Raw genomic sequence first — 20919 nt, 5'->3', positions numbered from 1 at the left:
TTCCAGGTAGAGGCTCACATGGGTGGGTGGCGGTCTTCCCCCAAAGGAACACCTCCTTCTCAGCTTAGAGTCTGTGGGATGCAGCTTCTAACAGCTTGGGCCAGGCAGGAGACCCCAGTGTATTAGGGCTTCTGCAGGCTCACAGTCTCCCTACTCCATGGGACCCAGCCTTTCCTACTGAGCCGGGTAGGAGTTCTTAGGCAAGAGAAAATAAAAAGAACCCCCAAAGAACATTTTATACATTTTTAAAGTACATATTTGTCCCTGCCCCTCCACCCCCGACCTTGACACTGCTATCCTTCTGCAGTTTCAGAAGAATCTTTGTGGATTAGTCTAGCTGAAGTTTTTTTCTTACCATCTATAAGGAAGATTTTCCATTTTCCAAACAGGAAATAACCCTTGGGTCAAAGGAACTGTGAAAATGTTTAGTCTCCAGAAAGGCATGCAGACTTTCAGGGCAGCAGAGTGCATGCAGCTCAAGTGTGGTGAGTGCCATTGTGTCACTGATGAAATAACCTCCCTTACTTTTCCTCTGCATACCCAGCATCAAATTTCTGGCCTCCACAGTTCACAATAGCTATCTTGTGGGATGTCATGGAAAGATTTATTGGGGGTGGGGGTGAGGTGATGCTGGAATCCCCACAATTATCCAAATGGGTGGTGTAGAGCTAGCTGGCTTGGAGCTTGGAGACTTGGCTGTATTCTCAGTTTTCTTGCTGGCTGGTCATAGGCAAGTCACTTCCTCTCCTCAGTTTCCCTCATTGCACAACGAGTATGATGAAACTGACTGGTTTCCTTTCTAGGTTTGATGATTTATTTGAGCTAGGCTGTAAGGGGGCAAGGTGAGGCCTGGATTCGGGTAGTTTGTATAATGATTGATATGAAATGAGTGATAAAGAAAGGCATTCTCCTTACAGTTGCAGGGGGAATGAGAGGCCTTATTTTCAAACCCATCTTTGTATTAGAAAACTATTATCACATCAGGCCAAAGTATATCAGGGATGATCTGCCGGGGAGGAAGCAGGGATTGTGATCATTAGAGCAAAGTTAACCAGAACCTGGCTCAGGAAGACGGTGGCTGAAGTTATTCATCAAGGTTGACTAGGAAATCAGGTGAAAACTTAGGCAGAAGGCAACAAGAAGGCAGAGGCAATAAGAAGGCCAAGGTCAAAGCAAGACAGAGTGAGGAACTGAGCAATGTGAGTAATTTTTCATAGCAGCTGATGAAAAAACTTGCAACTGTGGTCCCTCCTGCACCAGCCAGGGAGCCTTTTCCTGGGTGAGGTAAGTGAGTATGGCAGGAGTGGGAAGTAAAGTTATCTAATGTTTTATATGCCTGAATACTTGTGCAAATCTACTAAAATGAGAAGAAAATGACAAGTATAATAAATTTATATTGACTTTAAAATTCACCATTACTTAGATAAAATTATTCTTTCAAAAATGCAAATCTTTATTTTTCTAAAAGTGAAATATATACAATTTCTGGGTTTTTTTTAATGATATTCTTTTTTTTTTTTTTTTAAGATTTTATTTATTTATACAAGCACTGGGTACAGTCAGAAGCGTGGGAGGGTGAGAGAATCCACCAGAGCCAGAGCGGGGAGCAGAGCAGGCAGAAGGACCGAAGCACACTGCTGAGGGGAGCAGCGGGCAGCAGGAGAGGTCTGCACACCATGTGGGACCCTCCTCCGGCGGCCGGGGAGCAGCCGGGGATCGAACCGGCGCCGCAGAGGCCGCGGCCAACTTCACAACCCTACACTCAACCGCTGCGCCACCGGGGAGGCCCACAATTTCTGTTTTTAATATGAAGTCACATATAGAATATTATGCTTCCTGAATGATGTGAATAGGCCCGCAAACACAAAGTGAAAGTATTATGATTTGTTTTCTATTGCAAAATATTCCCTAGTCATCATGTGTAACCTAACACTGCATTAATTTGTGAGTGCCTCCAGAATCACATATTGGAACATAGAGAGAAGAGAGAAACAGACACCCTAAGAAAGGATATTTCACTGCATGACATGACACTATTATGTCCATATCCGTGGGGAAGAATATAAGTTGTCTTTTAGCTAAGTACATCTGCTGCTCAAATCCTTCCCATCTCCAATCCTGGCATAACACAACCCACAAACTTTCATCACATTTGGACACAGTTTCTTTTTGATTCACAGACACAGGGCAGAAGGTGTGGAGAAGTATTTCCCTGGAGCCTAAATGCATTACTCACAAGCAGATGTTCAGGATGGTCAGCTGTGCTGACTCTAGATCCTGCTCTTTGGAAACTCTCTCTGTTCTTTAATATATTAACCTATTTCTATTAGTGATATAGTAAATCTAGTAAAACAAGGGCTCGGAGAAAGGGCCGTTTTGCCTGGGTCTTGCCCAGATGACTCAGTCAACAAATGCCAGTGTGGATGAGTGATAGCCAAAGATTACACATTCAAACAGAATCACAGATAAAGTTTCACTTTTTGGGTGTTCATTTTGTGGCTTTCCCTAATCTTTCTTCCTCCCTTATAGATAGAATTAATCACCATTCCTCAAGCCACTCCTATACCTATTTTTTATTATTATAAACATCATACTGTAATATGTGATTTAAAAATATAGTAATATTTGCTTCCCCAACTAGGTAGAAATCTTGACAGTCAAGCTGGTATCTTAATTGTCCCTCTGTTTCCTGCAGGTAACAACCGATATGTCACAGACAGGTGGGCAGATATGGACCGAGTTTTAAGAACCTGTGCTTTGGAGCCACTCCTGGACTTGAATCCGATGTCACTACTTTCCAGTTGAGTAACTTTGGAAGTTTCTTAACACTTCTAAGTATCAGTGTACTCACCTAAAAATGACGATACTGACATCCCCACTCCCCCATATGGTTGATACTTATGGTAGTATTTGTAAAATGGTTAGCACAATGTCAGCTGCTGTCGTTATTCCATTACTAATCACCCATGATATCTAAATGGAACCACCACCTTGTCCTGTCCTGCAATGTTGACACGCAGATACACGAGGCAGTGCACACCCGGACACTTACAAAGATAATCCAAGGAGACATTATTGTTAGGTCAATTTCTAAACTTGAAAGGGAAACCGAGTGTGTGGAAGGTCTGTAGGTCTTTGAGTAGACTGGGAGGGAGGAAGGATTAAAGATCTAAGCTAAAAGAGTCCTGGAACAAATGAAATGTAGATCTTCAGTTGTTATTCTCCTCCTGGAGGGTGACGCTCTCTGGCAAATATTTCCTGCACTAATGGGGTGGTGTTGAAGGCCTTGTCCTGGGCCTGTCCTGAAGCAGCTCCCTTTAGAAGCTAAGGAGCAGAACACAGGGGGAGGGGTGTAACCTGAGACCTTGCTCCAGCAGGGCCTTAATCTCAGTCTAGAGAGCACCAGCTTTCCTAGCTGCAGACCTGCTGGGGCTCAGCTCTGCCTATAAGATGACTGAGTCCTGCCCATCTGGTACAGCACACATTGTCTCTGCAACTTGGAAAAATGCACAGGCTGTCAGGAATTAGAGTGTTTTATCAGCCAGTCAACTCTCTTAATTATCTGCATTGGCCTGGAGAGGCACCTTGGGCTTTCCACTGAGCCCTGGGAGGCAGGGTCTGCACCTTATGCTCTGTGCTGTCATTGGAGCAGCCACTTGACAAACATTTGTGAACTCCTATTCATCTCCAGGGTCTGGGCCAGGTATATAGGAGATGGGAGAATGTAAGAAGGTTTTTCACTCCAGGAGCTTCCTTTCTAGTTGGAAAGAATTATGGATGCTACTAAATGGTTAACAATAAATGCACATCCTAAGTGTACTTGCTTCCTATGAAAGCAATTCTATGAAAGTGTTTGGATGCTGGGAAGCCAAAATAGAATGACAGATATTTATTGCAGAGCATCAAAGATGGTGGAATTAGAACAACAATACTGCAAATTTGTGGTTAAAAACACAGCCACTGGTACTTAAATCTCATCCTCAAGACTGAGAGCTTAGACAAGTCACTATGCAGATTTGAGCAAACAGGTGATAGAGTGCCTTCCATTTGCCTGTCCTCATACAACACCAAAACACAAAGGGGACTCCACACAGGGTGAATGCCTAGAGGCAAGGATTATTGTGAGCCCCCTTGGAGACTGGATACCACACATCAAATAAGGATGCTCATGAATGGCAGAAAGTGTCTATTTGAGAAAGACGTGGATATGTTTATAAGTCTCTGCATGGGGGGCGCGGGGGGATGGAGAAAACTGTAGGTTGGCAGTCAGGAGACTAGGCCTCATTCCTGGTTCTGCTGCTGACCTCCTGAGTGGCCTTGAACAAGTCCTGTCTCCTATTGCAGCTGCAGGCTTTTTTTTTTTTCCAATACATGAATAACAAAGACTTTTGAACCTGTCATTGTGATACATGGGTCCAAATCCTACCACTTAGGCAGTTCCTTCACCTCTGTGGACTTCAATCTCCTCATCTGTCCAAGTGAGGAAAAGAAAACTACCTCTTGTATAAGATTGCTGTGAGGAATGAATGAGCTAGGCCATGTAAAATGCCTAAGGTACTCAGTAAATATTATTTGCCATTATGAGCAGAAGTAGCAATTTCACCTCTAGCTTTCAGAGCTCTGATTCCATTATCTGCTCTAAGCTTAAGAACAAGGGGCCTAAAATTTTCTGTCTCCTACATCAGTTCTGATTCCTACAGTTCCCTCTGAGACTGGCTTTGGGTGGCTTGCTTAGGTCTCAGGGGTAGGCTGGGAGTATCTGTTTCCTTTCTCAGCATCTGATGGTCAAGGCACTTGCATGCCTGTTATAGCTGGCTGAAATTAGAAGCCACGCAAGCAGAACAACCTCAAGGCTTGAGTTGGGGCCAGTCCTTGGGACAACTCTTAAGTGTATGTGTGATCACAAGGTGACAAGAGATGGAAAAGACCTCAGACCTTATCTAGTCCCTGATATGATCACCCCACCAGCTGTTAGGGCCACCATGCCTTCCAGCACTGTTTGAGCAGTTGTCAGAAGACCCACCCTCCACCACAAGGCCCATGGAAGCTGACTGTAGATGACTACTGGCTGGAGGCCTGCCCAGGCATCATACCTACCTACCCAAACCCACTCTGTGGCCAAGTCCTACCTCCATCACTATGGACCACAGGGATGAAATTCATCATATCTGTTCGCACTCTCTCTCGCCTCAGCCAGTAGTCTCAACTTCATTCTCCCATTGGCTCCTAAACTCCATCCCTGTGTTGCTCTGCTCATCTTTGCAGCTGCTCTGGCCTCTTCACCCCTATGTCCCTTACCCTCACTACTTTAAGACAGAAAACTCCTCTGCATCCTTAGCCTTTCCTAAAACATTCCCTTTTCTCATCTTGCTGTCCACTCAGGTGGGGGCTGTTATTCTTACCCATGCCCCTCAGGGTCAGGAGATCAGTCTGCAATTTTCCTGGTTCTCCAGGCAAGTCCGACACTCCTCTTCATTTTGTGAAAGCCTCTGCTCCTTAGTCTCGCAGCATTCGGTCCCCTTATCCCTCCTTCTCCACCTCCCTCACACACCCCGTTTCACTCCTTCTTTGGTGTTCTCTAGGGTTTCCTGGTCAACCCACTCACTCACAGACCACCCAGGTTCCCAAGCTCCTGGGCACCCTTTCCACCCCAACTACCTCATTATTCTTGGGCCTTCATCATCCATGAGGATGACTTTTCCAGGAGTCCAGCCTTGACCTCAATGCCAAGAAAGCTTTCATACCTCAGCTACTCACTCTCTTCCCATCACCAACAGGGCATAACCTCCCAAATCCCAACTTACACATCTTACTCTCTGGCCATCATCTCCTGTTCTTCTGGCTTACTTCCTCAACACCCTCTACAACAATCATTTGACCTCCATGTGAACCCGACCTACTGGGCCCAGTTCTTTCTCAGTACCCATCAGTGTTCTCCTGGCTTTACTTCACTTTGTGTCTTAGATTCACTGGAATCACTCCTTACACATACCTCTGACTCTTGCTCCTCCAGACCTCCTTTGTTCTTCATCCTCTTTGCAATAGTGCTTAGCCTTAGTACAGGGTTTATTCATTTGTAGAGGTTTTAATGATACATATCTTTTTTTTTTTTTTTTGAAATTTGGGTGGTCATCTATGATGTAGGGCCATTAACAAGGCAGGTATTCCCATTTCTGTTTCACAGATGCAGTGCTGAGGTTCAAAGAGTTTAATGGTGTTTCCAGGTTTGTCCAAAGCCAAGCTTCAAACCATGTCTCCTGGCCCTAAGTCTATCTCACCTCTTTAAGGCAGCCTTTCTAGAATAGTTGGGATTTGGGTAGCTGATGAGGAGGACTGAGTGGTGTGGGGACACCCTAGCAGAAGGGAATGCTCCTAGCAATGCCGGGAGCAAAAAGGTGGTGATCCAGAGGGAGTGGGACAATGATGTTCCTCCCAGGTAGAGAGAGGCTGAGAAGTCCTCTCAGAGGCAGCCTTGCAGAGGTGTGCTGGCTGAGAAATGCAAAGTCAGATGCCTTTGGTAAAGCATACTGTCTGAAACAGAATTCCCCCAGCTTCCCAGCCTTCTGCAAATCCCATTTCTTTCCTTGTTGGGGCTCAGGGGACTGAGGGCCTGCATCACTTTGCACATCAAAGACGCCACCAGGTTTCCCGGCCCAGCTCTCAGAGGCTTTTAACCATCTGCTGACAATAAAATCGCTTTTAAATAAAAACCAAGACTCAATATTCGGCAGAAAAGGGATTAACAGGATCAGTCAGGGGATGACATCATGCTATTTTTGTTGGCACTCCTCCAGCTCAAGTGTGAGGAGTTTGGGCGTGGAGAGAGGAGATATATATTTCTTTCTTTTCAACTGACTTGGCAGCTCTGCATCTAGGTCTGGACAATCCTGGAGGCTGGAATTGCTCAGGGTCAGCAAGGTCAGGGCATTGGCCAAAACAAGGACTGAGCACACTGGGTCAGCAGGGGCAGAGCTGGAACTGGGATGGGCTTTCTGCCAAGAGTCATTCTCCCGGGGTCTTAGGGAATGAAAGTCCCTGCTTGGTGATCAGGACATGAAGTTAGAACAAAGTGGAGACAGACTAATCTATAGAACCAGGGCCTGGCCCATTCACATGCAGACCTCTGAGTGATGTCCATTAACAGCACTCAGAATGACAAGAGCAAAGAGGGCTTTGGAAGATAGCTGCTCCAGTTGTTTCCAAACTTAGTCTTATTTTTAGTTAAGGAACTGTTACTTCAAATGAGATACCAAAGGTGCCCCACTGCATACAGAAGGCTGGAGCAAGAGGACATACAAAGCTTGGAGCCTCCTATTTGAGTCTCCGTGGCTTCTGTGCTGCCTTGGAATCTAACACCAAAAATATAAATTGAAATCTCTGATCACTCATTCAGTAAATACTTTCTAAATGCCTGCTCCATGCCTGATACTTCTTCCAATGGCCGGGTGGGGTGTGTGTGTGGGGGAAGTCCATTGGTGAGCAAAACCAGGAATAGTCCTGCCTCCCTTATGGAGCTTACATTTGTGTGGTAGACAGACATTAATTAAACAATGACACAAATAAATGTGAACTCCCTTCTCCCCCAGCGTGTAGGGAGAGACTCACTTGTGTTAGTGCCAGATTTTTAGCCTGGCAGTGCTCTAGGCTCTGGACTACTGAGCCTTTGGCTGCCTTTCCAGTTTGTCGCACATGACTCTCCCACCTACCTCACAGCACTTCTGCCTGGTCCAGAAGGGAGAGGAGTGGTTGGAATTGTGAATGGGCAAGAAGCACAGGTAGAATCCTCATCCAGCTACCAAGACCTTAGAGTCACCCAGCCTCACGGGAGTGCATGAACTCACCTTGGACTTGACTGATGTTAGGTGTACATAGTTCCTCAAGTTCAGTAGGGGCCGAACATGACATTTGTTTGTGACTAGTGCATTTTGTTGGGTATTCCTGGGCCAGAGACTCACTCATTGCTTCTTCGGGTCTGGCTCCAGTACAGCTTCTCTAGACTTTTCTTGAGGGAAGACTGAAGGAACTCCAGGATGACATCTCTTCCCTTCAAAGACTGTAGGATCTAGGGGAGGAAGCAGACAAATAAAGTAGCAGTTATGGCATTAGGAGCTAGGTAGAGCCAGGGATGCCACCCAGATGTGGGGTCCTTCGTTCCTCCTCTCAGAAGGCAGTAAAAGAGTGGGTCGAGGGTTGAATTCTAATGTAAAAGAGTGGGTCGAGGGTTGAATTCTCTTCCAGTCCTCTCTGCCCCCCACACCCCCCATATTGGGAGGTCTGCCTCCTGGAATACTGAGTCACAAGACACCAGACCCCAGGCTACTGGTCCCCCTTCTCTTAGCAAGACAAATAACCTTTGCACCTCATCTTGCTGGGCTTTCTAAAATGGTCATGTCAGGCTGAACAGGCATCAGCTGAGTCCTCCACTGAAGGGTTGCAGTCACTTTGGATTTATAATATAGAGGAAGAAAAGTCATATTTCTTCTTAATTTGGACTTACCCTGAGTCTTATTTTTTTTTGGATTTTTTTTGTTTTCTCATATTCTTTTTTTTATTATTCTTCTTTTAATTTTAGATATTTTTTACATTATTTTTCATTTTTGCACAATGTATGTATTTTCATCTTGGTTATAGTCCCCATACAAAAGACTAATTATAATAAAGTAAAAATCAAAATCAACAAGCAACTATAAACCAGAGACACATTACAGGAGGAGGAGGAGGGAGTAGGATCAAAACAAGGGGGGGTGGGAATTGTATGGGGATTACCCTGAGTCTTAGAGGAAAGGCACTTAAAGTCTATCACAAGCGTGATGACCTTTTCATACACCTGACCTGGTTTACTACACCCTGAGCTCCTCCCACACTTTAGAAAGGGTGCAGGTCCTCAAAGCTGCATCCAGCTCCTTTCCACCTCCCTACAAGTTTCCAATTCTCTGCATCCAGCCTTTCCATCCCCTCCTTCTGATATTCCTGTTCTGGGACATTCATTCTGGAGTATTGCCCATTCAGCCATCTTCTCTCCAATCCCTCTCATGGCCATTTGAACCCTGGACCAGCAGGGATGAAGGGGTAGAAATTCTAAGTCCTGCAGTCCATGGTTAGTGATGGATATGGATCCTTCTCTTTGGATTTCTTTTTAACATTCCCATCAGAGTGAGTTGCATACATACAGGTTCTACCATCAAACAGCGCGATGAAATTATGAATACACTCTTCTCCCCAAAGCAGTAATTAATTTGGGGAGGTAATACTGTTTAAGCCACACAAGAAAAATTCAGCTGTTCATTGGTGTGCTGGAGGTAGCTCATACAGGCTTGAAGAGTGAATGATAAAGTTTTAGGAATTTTACAAGGAAGCTATTAAGTATTATCATAATTAAATAGTAAATTATATGAAATCATTTACTACACTTAACTATTATCTATGTTCTTTTTTTTTTTAAAGATTTATTTATTTATTTACACAAGCACTGGGTACAGTCAGAAGTAGGAGAGGGTGAGAGAATTCACCAGAGCCAGAGGGGAGAGCAGAGCAGGCAGACTGACGAAGTACACTGCTGAGGGGAGCAGCGGGTGGCAGGAGAGGTCTGCACGCCATTGTGGGACCCTCGCCCGGTGGCCGGGGATTGAACCAGCGCTGCAGAGGCTGCGGGCAGCTTCGCAGCCCAGCGCTCAACTGCTGCGCCACCAGGGAGGCCCTATTATCTATGTTCTTAAAGTTATTTATATCTACTGTATCTATATAAATACTCCAGTAATCATTTTTGTTCAATGTTACTGCATTAAAATGTTGACGAGAAAAAAATTCAATTCCCTTCAGGGCCATTGTCTGTCTGGTTTGTACGTTCTCCTTATGTCTGTGTGGGTTTTCTGTGGGCAGAAATCCTGCCTCCCAAAGACATGCTTGTTGGCTTCACCGGCATGTCTCATTTGTCCTAGTCTAAGTCACCGTCTTTGCAGATGGGAGACCTGATAATTCTGGAAATGAGAGGTATATGTTAACTGCATGGTGAACACAGATTTTACCCCAGGCTGGTGGGGAGGAGTTAAGGGAGGAAAGTGAAGACCCTTCCTTCACATTCCTGGAGGATGTGGGGCTTATGTAGTGGGATAGGTGAAGCCAGAGAATAAATCTGGTGCCTTTTTCCAGAGCATCAGTTTAATCAATGTTAAGTAATTTAAAACATTATTTCAAAAATAAAATACACATGAAAATATTATGCAGAAGGACACACAATTTGGACATATTCTTGAATTAAGAGATTGCAAAAAATTTTCTTTACTACAGCTTCAGACCCCAGGAGTATCTATTCATTTTCTCTGACATAAAAAATCCTTAGAAAAATTTGAGCAGCCCTGAGCTAAAGGTTTTGGAAATATCACAGCAAAGAACTGGACAGAGGATAGACAGGAAGTGGGTAGGGCAATCCAGAAAGTAGAGTTCCGTAGGAAAGAGCTTGGCTGAGAGTCCTTGGGCTTGAATTCTTGCTTTGTCACTTATTAGCAGTGTGCTCTTGTGGATTGGTTACTTCACTGCTTTGTGCCTCCATTTCCCACATCTCTGAACTGAGGATAGTGATGGTACCTATCTAATAGGTTGTTTCAAAGACAAATTTAAATGTGTGTGCAGCATCTGGAGTTAGTACTTGTTCTTTCCAGTTATTTCAAGCAGCAGACATAGCATGAGTAAAACCAGAGCCTGGACAGGCACATTCAAGAAATGACAGGCTGCTTCACTTGGTGTGTATGTGGGGAGAAGTGGAAGATGAGGCTGGGGAACTTTCTTGGCTCATGTGCAAGGTAACCTACTTTACATTATACCTAACTGCCCCCAGGCAACTCACTTGCCTCTTGGTTCTTCCCTGTGCAGTGAGGGAGGTAAACTTGATTCTGGTGCCCACAGTCTATGCTTTAATTCATCTTTTCTCTGCCTCTTTGCTCTATGAATACCCACACAGATCAGATCCTCACAGTTGAATGATTAAATAAGCTTTTATATGCTCACCAGTTGCCTTATGTATTAGTTTTTCTATCCCTAAAATAACTAAGAAAATTATATCTTTGATCTAAAAATCTCAGTTGAGGAGATAATTCAATTGTATAAAGTTTTTTAAAAAATTATTTTTGCTAATTTCATGACAATTATGGCACTACATTTGAGAAAGCAAGAACTCTATGTTCTTGGAGTTAAGAGAAATTTAGATTCAAATCCTGGTCCACCAGTTACCAGAATTTGTTTTTTCTTTAAATGTTAGTTTCCTGGGCCTCCCCTGGTGGCACAGGCGGTTGAGCACCATGCTGTGAAGCTGTCCGCAGCCTTTGCAGCACCGGTTCAATCCCGGCCGGCCAGCAAGGGTCCCACATGGCACGGCAGACCTCTCCTGTCTCGCCCACTGCTCCCCTCAGCAGTGTATTTCGTCAGTCTGCCTGTTCTGTTCCCTGCTCTGTCTCTGGTGAATCCTCTCACCCTCCCACGAATCTGGCCTGTACCCCGGTTCTTGTATAAAAAAACCTAAAAAATGTTTAAAAAAAAGTTAGTTTCCTCATCTCTGAAATGGACTAATTGATAATAGTACCTGCCTGATAGGGTTATTGTGAAAATTAAATGATATAGGCAGGTGAAATCTGAGAAGATGGGATAACTTCCTTTTGCCTCTGTGGGTGCTGCACAGAGATGAGGAGGCTGAGACTGGTTCTCTTCTGCTGGGCACTCTCTGCAGGTTGTGACCCTCAACCCCTTGTCACAGCACCTGTCTGACTACCCTCTCCACACTGTTCTGTCTCCCACCTTTATCCCTTTAACCCAGGCTGGTAATGATTCCATACATCCAACCTTGGTTATCACCTTCTCTTGTGTGACCCCACTCCCTCCCTCATTCTGCCCACATATTGGTATATAGATCCTTTATTCAACTCTCCTCAAATGACCTGATTTGCATGTTCAACCTGCTTCCTGTGGGGCCAGACTGATGAACTCAGTATAGTACTTGGCCCATAGTAGGTGCTCAACAAATGGAAGCAATTATTTACATGCGGAATAGGCAACTCAGTGACCTAATAACGGAAGACCTGGGCATATTTATCCAACATATTCATAGATTCAACAGGTACTCACCACATGTTATTTATTATTTCTCATTTATTATGAAATGCCTACCATGTGGCAGTCAGCCTGTTCTCTGGTCTCAAGATTGATTACAGGTTCACAATACTTCTTACCAATTTCAGCCCTTTTGCTAGTTAGTGGGTACATAGGATTCTTTAGTCAGGCTCTTCTCTTTTGCTGGGATTCCTTCGACAGAGATTGACTGAGGCAGGTTATCCTCTGAGATTTGTGAAGAATCAAGAATAAACTGGGGAGTAATTACTACCAGAAGCAGCACTACCACTCAACGCCATATCCTGTGCCCCATCTTCTAGCCTCCCCTACTGTCACTACTTGATACCCTCTATCTCTCCTCTACCTCCTCCACGCCCCCATCTTTACTACAGGTCTCTACTGGAGCCCATCTCTGTGTTAGGCACTGAACTTGACACTTTCCTTATTTCTCTTCCTCCCAGGGGTATTATGAAATTGGCAGTCTTACCTTCTCCACTCAATTACAAAATTGAGCACACATACAGCTACGAAGTGGCAGAACCAGAATCTGAATGCAAGCGTGGCTGATCCAAACTCACACTCTTGTCACATAGCTGGATGCTTCAACAGCAGTGAGACAAATCTCAGCTCTAGCTTTAGCTTGATGATACTTGCTTTCAATGCAAAATTGTGAATCTATCAAATAAGCTTACAAAATTTCCCTCTAGATTGCTCATTCTTGTCTTTTCCTTTCTCCCCATGCCCCAAGCCCCCAGGTAGGTCTAGTAACCTAAGGTCTGCACAGCCTTCATTTGCTTTCTTAAATGCCTTCATTCCTACAAAGACAATAATGTCTGATAACAGTATAAATTGTTACTCTCACTTCAACTCCAACCCCATAAAAATGCGTCTTTGTATTTTTAGTAGCATGTGGTCAGTCCTATGTATGTGGAAAGCATTAATCTTTCTTTTTGCTCCTTTCTATGGACATGGGCTCAGCCTAATTGATCAGAGATTCTTGCTCCACTTTACAGTTTTTATCTTAACAGTGTTCAGCCTGATTCTTCCTTCTAACATAGTAGTTTTTCTTTCACTTAACATATTAAAAAAAAAGCTTAAACACTTACTTTAGCCAGGTTCTAAACAATAATATTTATAGAAACATGGACTTTGTGTGTCTCAGTTTTTCTAATACATTTTAAAAGTTTGTTCATTTACAACCTACCATTATACCTTATACTCAGTGGTATGGGAGCAGCATTTTGTGAAGCAATGACTCCACAGTGGAGCCACTGTTCTGCTTCCTAACTTATGCATCCTCTAAGGGCACTGGGATTTATTTATTTATTTCAGAGGTCATATCAGTGAAGAATGAGAGCGAAAGTTTGGGGGCTTATACAATGATATAATTTGTTTGGACATCAGTTTGGTGATAAATGTCAGGGGGTTTATGACATTTAACTCCAAACATCTACAAAATAATTTCTGTGATAATGACTTCCTCAGGAGAAAAGGTCTAACATATTTCATAATACCATTTACAATTGCAGATGTTTTGGCAGCAATCTGAGACTCTGATAACTGGGATAAATAGGTTATGGTCCATCCTTGTTTATGGAATATTATGTAACTATTAAAATTTATAAAATTAATGAAAGAAGTGGGACATACACGAATGGATATTGAATATACAGTATGATCAGTATTAGGTAAAATATGCATAAGAGGAAGACTTACAAGATATAATGCTAGATTTTGGTGAAGGTTTTTGGAGAATACAGATAGTTTTTTCTTTATTTTCTACCACTTTATTATTTCCAAGTTTTAAAAAGTAAGATTAAGGGTAGAGGGCTTAAGCCATTGATAAGATAATTTATGTCTCTTTTATGTCCACTTTGTAGAAGGGATACCGGACACATATACTGCTGTTTTGGTGATAGCCCAAGTCATTCAGCTTGAACCAAAGTCTTGAAAAGAAGATAAGGCATGATGGGGGTGCATGTGTGTGTGTGTGTACATGTGAGAATGTGTTAGTGAATATATGTATGTGCATATGTGTGTATGAGTGTTTTAGTGCAGGTGTGTGTGTATATATATGTATATGTGTGCACGAGTGAGTGTGTGAGTGCATGTAGGGGTGTATCAGTTGAGTGCCTACTGAGGAACTCTACAGATCTGACTGGGAGTCCCTACAAACATGAGATACAAATAGACCCTGTGCATTTCATCATAGTTTGCATGCCAGCACCCTGGCAGCGCATGAAACACATTGTCTTCTATGAGAAATGCCCAGCCTGACATCTTAGATGACTGCCCAGGGCCAGAGGAGAGTCCATTCCCCATGGGTGGTATGCTTCCTCTTGGATGTCCTCAGGGCAGTCTCTGTGGTCACTAAGGTTCTGAGTGGCCCTGGTCAGAAAGTACCATGGGAGCCCTGAGAAAGGCACTGAACCAGGCAGTATGGGGGCTAGAAAACAAGTGTAGAGAGGACATAAATTACTAAGAATAGATAACCATTCCAACAAAGTACCTACTGCTCACTGAGTGGCTACAATGCATATGACAGTGATAGGTTACATGAATTTTATCCATTCAAGGCTGGGTTGCTCTATGGGAGTGGGTTATAGATCCTGTTTATAATGCAGGAAACAGACTCAGAGAGGTTAAGTAACCTGTGTAAGTTCACACAGCTAGGATTCACACTCAGGCCTGGACGATTCCAATGGAGTTGCCCTGACTCTCCACGAAGGGATCTCACTCTATTTGTCCTTCCTCTGCTTTACCTGGTCTGTTAAAGCATTGAGCAATTGGGGATTTGGTGATAAACCCAGCAGTGGCTCCCAGGGGATACAAATGACAAGTCCCTCTTCCACCTGCTTAAGTCAAGTTCATTCCTTCTTTGTACTTCCATGAACACTCAGCCAGAGAGAGTGAGCCAGCATCTATAGGAGGTGCTGAGATGCTGATGAATACATATGTGACCTCTTGTGGCCTCATCAGGCTATACTTTATTAAGCAGACTTGTTGATTACTTTTATATTAATAAGAAAAAGTATGGTTGGATTTCCCCCCCTCCCCCACCTCCTTTCTCCCTGGCTCCCTCTCACTCATCAGGTTTCAGCTTGGAGCACATACTTGTGGTAAAATTATTAACCCCTAAAACAGGATAGAAATGATGACAGCTGTAATCATACACATATATACACACACACTCCTTCATACCATAAAAATTTGTTGGAAATGCTGACTTAATCATATTATCCTAATTGCTAGGTTGAAATAATGATAATGATGATGGTGGTAATAATAAAAGAATCGCTCTTAAATTATTCTCAGAAATATTGCAATATCAGCTGCTATACTTATTCCCCAAGAAATAATTTGCATTTTAAGATTCAGCTTACATCAAGCAAATGGTTCCCCAGGAAGATAAATGATAATCTTTAGTGATGCTTTTCTTTGCCTGGAGTGAAATCTTATTTCTTTTTGCAAAAGCACATGAGCACCAAATTCTATGCAGGATTTGGGCTGAACATCTACATTTGCAGACTTCCAGGGGGTAGACTGGAACATGAAATCTGCTAAACATCCAGGATTCTGACTTAGAGTGGCCTCCTTCAGGGGTACATTTTAGCTGTGCTATCAGCGAGGGCCATTACTGGGTAGGACCATGGCTCTCTCATTTGCTCTATCACAGAAACAGTGGAAGCTTTTGCAGAATGCCTCTGGAAATCAGAGATATTGTTCCCCTTTAGGAAACACAAACAGTCTGAAATACTCTAGCTGTCCACTTTCTAGAGTTTATATTTGGTAAAGGAGAAAGCTATGTACACCAATAATTACTTGTGATCAAAAAGTACTCTAGGAAAGAGACATTTTGGGATTTGAGGGTATGCTGAGGTAATTACAATTGATGATAATTGAACTGGGTCTTAAAGTATGAAAAGTTCACCAGATGAGGGTCAGAGTAAGGAGACAAGTTGGGGAGGAAGAGCAAGGGGAGGAAGGGTATTCCAGAAACAACAAGCTGGATAAGCAAGAGCAAGGAGAAAATAAAAGGTATTTGAGAAATAGCATTGACCATCACTACTACAACTTTTCCTCTGTCTTCCTACATTCAGGGCTTCCATCTGCTGCCTTATCCTACTTGATGCCCCATGGTATGGAATTGTCCCTGGGTCAGAAACCATCTTTATGTTGCTCTTTGCTATTTAATATTTTGTTGTCATTCAATTATAAAATATTTAAAATGTTCATGACTATTCTTTCTATTATTTAGAAATTCTTAAATACAAGGGTTTTGTGTGCAAATGTTTTGGTTACTGAAACATAATTTCATTGCTCTTATGTCAGAGAATGTGATCTGTATATTTATCAATTCTTTAGTGCTTCTGTGGGTGACTTTTTGAACAAGAGTAAGTTAAAAGATGAGAAGTAAGCAGAGCTCTTAAAACCCTTCAAAATGAAATCTGCCATAAGCTGTATAACTCCTGCCAACTTGTTTTTAATGACATCTCCGAGCTGAACACTTACTATACTTGAGAATGTTTTTTTTTTCCCTCAGTGGATAGTTGTCCACACCCAGAACCCCTTAAAATGAAGTAAAATAATTGTAGTTCTTCCCATTATCTCTACAAACTGCTCTTTGAATGTTTTTCTTTCTTCAAATGGGTTGCTCAGATTTTATTTCTTGGGAAATGAAGGGTAAAGAAAAATGTCAGGCTTTTCTGCCCTCCCGCCATCAGGATAGATGATGGATCCTTGCAGTCCTAAATGCATGCCTGATGGTGGGCACCTGGAGTAGGGTGTGGGCATAGGTAGATGGGATTCACCTGGGCTAAGACTGAGTTTATTAGGGCAGCGTCATGGGGACGCCAGTAGAAGCCAAGAATGAACGGAAGCCGAGAGAAGAAGAAGAGAAGCAGAGAGAACATCAGAGAACCCAGATAGAGTGAGGATTTGCTGCGGGCTGGGAGGACTGCCAGCCTACGGGCCCCCCAGCACTCCTGCCTGCTGTGTACCAGGTAAATCCCAATAAAAGCCTGCAAAACCCACTGAAGACTCTGACTCCTCCTTTACCCAGTCTGCTGGATCATAGAAAACCTGCACTGTGTCCATTCCTGCCCTTTACAGGAAGACATCTGAGGACTCAGCTTAATGAGAGAAAGAGATGTTGGGCCACATTGTCACTGCTGAAGAAAAGGAAGGACGGGCTTATTAGGCAGTATTAAGATGCAGTGAGGTTTTGATGAGATCACCCATGGAGGAGGCAGGTGCAATGAATAAGATTACCCACAACCCTTTTAGCTCCCAGAGTTCCTATTGCAGAAAACAATGCCCACTGGAATGCTAATCCTGGTGTTGAATGTCCAACTGATTTTGTAGGGGGTACAGGTGCATCTTTGTTTGAAAGTGTGGTGTTCATTTTCAGGATGAGAGTATGAAAGAATGTGACCAAATTCCCGAAATACCGCACAGGGACCACAGCCATGCCCAGTAATTGCATCAGCACGGGTGCTTCCAGAGAATGCAATCCAGGGCTGGCCAGGAGGGTGTTCCTGGGACTGCTCAGGATATCATCTCTAGTAGAGGCACCTTAGGGAGATTGGCTGTTGAGAGGCATTTTTCAAAGTGTGGACCACCTGAATAAAATCACCTGGTTGGGGAAGGGGTGCAGGTGTGCTTATTAAAATGTTAATCAGGGTTCCACCCTCAACTCACTGAATCAGAATCTACTAGGGGGACCTCAGAAATTTGCTTTTTCAATGAATGGTACAGGAGATTTTGGTGCCTAGTGTAAATTGCTCTTCAAGGGCTCTCTGTAGGTACCTGAAGCTTCCTGCTAGGTAGCCGAGCTGGTACAGAGGCATATATGGATGGGCCTGAATCAGGAGTTCTGAGTCCCATTTTTATTTTGACTTGCTGTGTGACCTTAAGGAGGTCATTTCGCCACCCTAAGTCTTACTTCCTTGTCTGTTAAATAAGAGCCTTTAGAACTTTTGAGTGGAGGAAGGAGGCCAGAACTAAGGACTCAAGTCTACATTTTGGACTTACGAGTTTGAAGTGAGAGCAGGACTTCTGAAAGGTGATACTAATGACAGTTCATTTTTACTGTGTCCCAGGCAGTGTTGTAGAGATTTATGTGTGCAAGCTCATTTTATTTTCACCACAGCCCTATGAGGTACTTTCCTACAGATAAGGGAATTGAGACAAAGAAAGGTTAAGGTCACACAGGTAGAGATGGAAATGGGTTCCAAACTCAGACTCCAGAACCTTCGTTGTAAACAACAGGTACAGACTTCTCTCAGCCATAACTGTCCTGCTGGCAATCAGAAATACTGGACAGCTAAGAGGCTGATCATCAGGCAAATGGAGCCAGTTATGTGGACAGAGGAAACAAATGGAAAGAGCAGAGAGCTGGAGTGCCAATAATTCCAACCCAGGTAACACAGCTCTACTCACTTCCAGAGGACGGTAAATGTGCCTTGGATCGGGAGGGATGTGTGGGGAGGATTTGGGGGAGGCAAATTTCATAGTGTCCTCTTCCCCTCCGGCACCTCTAGGGATAATGGTTCTCACTTATCCCCTCCTTAGAGGCAGGGGTCCTGCTTGTTGTGAAACTTTGAGGACACATTTGGGAAGTTACAAAATGACCACAGAGCTACACTCCCTTCACTGAGGAGACTTGTCCAGAAGACCTGGGCCAAATGTGTCCTCAGATAGAGACTGCGCCAGAGTTTGAGAGTGAGTAAAGCAAATCCCTGGAGAAGGTTCAGTTACAGTGAGTGCTGCTTCCTATTCCTGATGAGTGAGGGGCTCAATTAAAAAATCATCAGACAAGTTAGGGAAACACTATGTTAGAGTTTAGGTGCCAAATAACAAATGAAATATACTTCTGTGAGCTTGACTATGTGAGAGTGCTTCAGTGTAATAATTATCTTCAGTGAGAATTTATTGAGCACTTACTATGGACTTGGCATAAAGTCTTTATATATATTAATTCATTTGTTTTCAATAATAACCCTATGAAGTAGGTACTATTACTACCTTCACGTAACAGATGAGGAAACTGAGGCACAGAGAATGTAACTTACCTAAACTCACACAACTGGGAAGTAGAGAGCTGGGATTATAATCTTGAGTTTATGCTCTTCACCTATGTCACACAAAAGATTAGCATTACCAGAGTAGGGGCATGCTGCTACATGCTACATACTCTGATGAGTAAATACTCACTGAAAGGATAAATTGGAAGCAGACTTAACAGGAGTGTTTTAGCCTCTTCATTCAGAGAATGCCAGTTCTCTGCCATCAATAACGTGCTCATTTTCACATTCCAGGGGAGTAGTTCTGGATCAGCAGTACTTTTTTGGTTCTGTAGTTGAAAAAATGAGGCCAAGAAAGAACAATGGCCGCACTTCAATGGGGATACCCACCTCCATCCGGTTAATGTCGGGGAAGTCACAGGCAGGGTTTCATTTCATTCTCTTCTCACATTACACCGTTGACTGAAGGCCTCAGGGATCTAGTGCAATAAATCATGTATGGAAAAAAATTAAATAGGATAACAGTAGTGATAACCAAGCAATGGGATGACAGCCTAACTCTGGCTCCTGTTGCCATAACACCACACTCTCTTCTTAATCAGATGGCATCAGGTTAGCTGGACTGCACTGCTCTGATACCTCAGGTCAATGTTGCTATCTACCTCCTATGTCTCCTGGTGAATCCAGAAGAATTCCAGAACATGTTCAGTTACTGCTGGCTGGAGGGAACTGCCCTCTCACTAGGAGGCATCAGGCCTTGGGGCAGTACAGGCTAACCTCCACAAAGGCCCATAATGCTATGTTCCTGGGCAGAGTTTGGAGGAATTACAGGCACCGGCTGTTCTCTGTCTGGGTCACTAAGAAAATTCCTGAATGGGGGCGAGGGGTGGGGAGGATGTTGGGGTATGAATGAGCTCTCCAGCTGGGTTGCCACCTGCCTTGCTCCAGACCCTGGCCTCTCTTGGACTGTATACCTAGGGATACTCTGGCCATGAGTGAGAAGCAAGATCTGAGTCTCTCTTAATTCCCAAGGCCTCTGAGGCAGTGAAGGGGGAAGCAGAGCATGGTTCCAGCTCTCACTCATCACTCATCACTGATGAGGGAGAGCTGGCCCTCTTCTGTGTATCAGGCTCAGTCCTACAAGCCAACCCAACAAACGGCTGCTCTGTGGGCTGAGTAAACAGAATTCTTGAAGATCTAGTGCACCATGGCACTCTTTATGCCCTATTTTTCCACCATTAGCACCATTAATTCCTCCGTTAGAAAACCCCTTCTAAGAGCAGCTTTGGGGCCTGAGAGTGAAAAGTCAAGCCTTTGCTGGAGATGAACCCAGGTGCACAGCTCAGTCTACATTAGGTGATGTGGGCGCTCAGAGAAGAAGATGGGGGAGGGCAGTTTTGGGAATGTGGGAGGGGAGGCAGGGGAAGAAGAGGCAAAGAAAGGGAATTAGAACTTTACAATTATGTCACCACATTGCCACAGTCTCTCTGTCAGAATACTGCTTACACCTTTGGCTGCACATTAGAAATAGATGGTCCACTTTTAAACATAACATTGAGGGCCCCCTCCTTCAAAAACCCAGATTCTGACTTCAGTGGTCTGGAGCAGACCTGGTATCAGTACTTTTTATGGCTCCCTAGGTGGTTCAGCCTATGGCCTTACAGGTTCCGACTCTGGCAGGTACATCATTTATCAATACTTCTCTGATAAATGTGGACCCAGCTCCAGTCTGTGCAAAAAGCAATTTCTTTAGTTCTTGCTAATTACTGAGGTAAGATCTCTACTTGAGGAGAAT

General features: G+C 43.7%; 1 long non-coding RNA gene across 2 annotated transcripts in view; it reads right to left on the bottom strand.

Annotated features, from left to right (window-relative positions):
- Positions 1-7765: 7765 nt before the first annotated feature.
- The window catches only part of LOC119238700 (uncharacterized), an 87168-nt gene continuing 74014 nt past the window's right edge, over positions 7766-20919 (bottom strand). For both annotated transcript variants that reach the window (XR_005123633.2, XR_008549102.1), the window contains 2 exons: positions 19515-19603; positions 7766-8062 (listed from right to left, as the gene is read on the bottom strand). This is a non-coding gene — a long non-coding RNA (uncharacterized LOC119238700). The remainder of the gene's footprint in view (positions 8063-19514; positions 19604-20919) is intronic.

This window comes from Talpa occidentalis, unplaced genomic scaffold (assembly GCF_014898055.3).
Source record: "Talpa occidentalis isolate TD23 unplaced genomic scaffold, MPIMG_talOcc4v2.1 talOcc4.11, whole genome shotgun sequence".
Taxonomy (NCBI): domain Eukaryota; kingdom Metazoa; phylum Chordata; class Mammalia; order Eulipotyphla; family Talpidae; genus Talpa; species Talpa occidentalis.
Note: the sequence above shows the minus strand (reverse complement) of the source record. Positions and strands in the feature narration are given on the sequence as shown.